The sequence below is a fragment of the Mobula hypostoma genome, chromosome 8 (assembly GCF_963921235.1).
Source record: "Mobula hypostoma chromosome 8, sMobHyp1.1, whole genome shotgun sequence".
Lineage (NCBI taxonomy): Eukaryota > Metazoa > Chordata > Chondrichthyes > Myliobatiformes > Myliobatidae > Mobula > Mobula hypostoma.
Window position 1 is genome coordinate 11,801,813 of NC_086104.1, and position 3,293 is coordinate 11,805,105.

Below are 3,293 nucleotides of genomic sequence, written 5' to 3' on the forward strand. Positions count from 1 at the left end.
TCTGTCGCTCCAAGGAGAAAAGGCCAAGTTCACTCAACCTATTCTCATAAGACATGCTCCCCAATCCAGGCAACATCCTTGTAAATCTCCTCTGCACCCTTTCTATGGTTTCCACGTCCTTCCTGTAGTGAGGTGACCAGAACTCAGCACAGTACTCCAAGTGGGGTCTAACTAAAGGCTGATTTATACTTCTGCGTCAAATCGACACTGTAGGTACGGCGTAGTTGCGAACCCTACGCAGAGCCTACGCGGATCCCTACGCCGTAGCCTGACGCGCACCTCTCCGAAAATGTAACTACGCGTCGCGGCAATGCAGACCGCAACAACTGTGATTGGTCCGCTTGGTAGCATCGCAATTCCTCATACGCATTTCCAGTTGCGTATTCTTCTCTGCCATTTCAGAATTGAGAGAGAAGAGAGAAGAAGAACGTAAGATTGGAAAATGGACCAAATCGAGGAGAGGTTAATGGAGGAAGTCCGAAAATATGTACATTTAGTCATAGTCATAGTCATACTTTATTGATCCCGAGGGAAATTGGGTTTCAGTACAGTTACACCAACCAAGAATAGAGTATAAATATAGCAATATAAAAGCATAAATAATTAAATAATAATATGTAAATTATGCCAGGTGGAAATAAGTCCAGGACCAGCCTATTGGCTCAGGGTGTCTGACCCTCCAAGGGAGGAGTTGTAAAGTTTGATGGCCACAGGCAGGAAAGACTTCCTATGACGCTCAGTGTTGCATCTCGGTGGAATGAGTCTCTGGCTGAATGTACTCCTGTGCCCACCCAGTACATTATGTAGTGGATGGGAGACATTGACCAAGATGGCATGCAACTTAGACAGCATCCTCTTTTCAGACACCACCGTCAGGGAGTCCAGTTCCATCCGTACAACAACGACTCCTCGCCACCATACTATAAAGACTGCCAAATGGCCTCAAATTCGTGGAATAAAATTTCCAAAAACAATTGTCTAGATGTCACGGAATGCACAAAGAGATGGAAAAACTTGAGGGACAAGTGTGTGCGCACCTGGAATAAAACTCTGCAAGAGGAGTGGGGACCCAGGCTCAGCGTTTTACTTGCCTCTTTCTTGGCTGGCACCACATATTGAGCACTAGGAAACAGAGTCAAATTGTGATGACAACAAGGTAAATATAATATGTTCTTTGTATCATAAACCTTTCTGTTGTCGTGTTCAGGCTAGCTAGCGAGCGAGCAGTACTGTCTAGTTGTAAACACAGCATATTGATTTGCGCAAAGATAATTCTTCCGTGAAAGAGAAATGTAATATGTAATAGGCTTTAATTGTATCTGGCTTGCTCATAAAGCAAGCGCAATAACCAGTATTCAGCCAATGCAGGCATATGCCGTTTTCTCGTTTTCATAGCTCTGCCAATCTGTGTACAGACACTGAATGCATATATTACCTGTATGTATAATAACGAAGACTAACTTAAACTATTTACAATTTCTTTCATAATCACAGGATGGAAATGATTCATCCTCAGGGTTGTCCACCTCCTCAGTTGCTGAGGAAAACCAACCACCAGATGTTCCATCTTCAAGTGCAGAATCATCATCTAGTAGTGAGGCAGCTCCTCCGCCCCCCTGCGCCATCTCCTCCGCCCCCCGCGCCATCTCCTCCACCACCCACGCCATCTCCTCTGCCCCCCAGCCCAAGGATAGCACAGAGGGAGAAGAGGAAAGGACGTGATGACTGGTATCAGCAGCAGTTTGCCCAGTTGGATGAACGTAGGGTGGGGCTGGAACAAAGACTGCTGAATGAAAATGATGAGGTCTCCAGCTTTGTGTAAGCACTTGCTGACATGCTGCGGAGGCTGCCGGAGGAGCACAGGGCACAGACAATGTTCAATGTCTACAAAATGGTATAACAATTGCATAGTCCATTATGTTGTCTTTTTTTCATGTAACACTTTGCACCTTGTATAATGTTGTGCACGGTACTGCAAATAAATAACAACTTGACTTTATAACAGGTCTTTCTTTTTTTATTCGAACAGCTACATGTTATTTATAGCTTCATTTATCTTATGTCCTTACAATTTACTGATTAAGTTGGCCACGACTCACTATTTTGTTCTGCCATGGCAAAAATCCATGTGGTGATTGAGAGAAGGCTGTCAGGTCATTCCGTACACCAAGGGCAGCTCTGGTGGAGCACGCCTTGAAAGGTAATGAGGATCTAGAGGTTCCAAAAAATTCGTGTCCCCGGCCACCACTCTTCGCCACTCGCCTGGCTGAGTTGACCCTGTAGCATCTGAGTCTGCAAAATGAGCGGTGATGTATCTGCTCACAGGAGTGTTGGCTTCATCAGTGTAGGCCAGGAGGTTGTGTAGAGCGATACAAGCTTTGACAGTGTTCACTGCTTTGTCAGGCAGAAATTCTAGTGGGCGACCGAGGATTCTCCACCTTGCCACCAAAATGCCAAATGTGTTCTCAATCACCCGCCTGGCTCTGGAGTGACGGTAGTTATACATCTGCTTTTCCATGGTCATATTCATCTATGAAGCAAAACACAAAAGATAAAACTCAGAGTATTAATAAATAGGAAATTATTATGTGCCAATGTAGCTGTGATCACTACAAACATTTAGGGGAATATATATATATTAAATCACACAAAGCAAGCAGTATTACTTAAAATTAAATGAAATTAATTTTCATGGAAATTAATGTCTCTGACATATCTGGAAAGGGTCGCATGAGATTGTTGTGTAGGGGGAACGCAGCATCACCAACGACTACATGCAGGATTTTGACTCCTGTTCCTGGAAGATTGGCTGGTGGGGGCAGGTTCAGTTTGTGTTCAAGCAGCATAGAACCAAATCTTCTCTCCTTAAAGGTGCCCCCGTCACTTTCCCGTCCGTATCCCCCTACATCCACCATGGTAAACCGATATCTGGCAGCGCAGACAAACCATCAGGGCAATGGCGTGTGCGCCCTTGTAGTTGTAGTAGTCGCTCCTGGCGTGCGGCGGTGCCTTCATGTTCACGTGTTTTCAGAAAGTTCCATAGTCGCCAAAAATCAGCTGCAGTAGCTTCCCATTGGGTGACTGAAGAACACGGAAGGAACTCTGGATGCAATGCTTTACATAAAGCTGTACAGACCTCTGAAATTATGGAGGACACTGTGCTTGATGCCAGTTTGTAGCTAGCTGCTACAGCCTGTTGACTTCCACCTGAAGCTAAAACCCGAATGGTGATTGCCAGTCTCTGAGTATACTGTGCGTACACTGATGCAAAATAAATGGTTGGAGACGATGAA

The 3,293-nt window shown here is 45.0% G+C and overlaps 1 pseudogene; it reads left to right on the forward strand.

Moving 5' to 3' along the window:
* The first annotated feature begins 442 nt into the window (after window positions 1-442).
* Window positions 443-1,900, forward strand: LOC134350894 (uncharacterized; annotated as a pseudogene).
* Window positions 1,901-3,293: the final 1,393 nt, after the last annotated feature.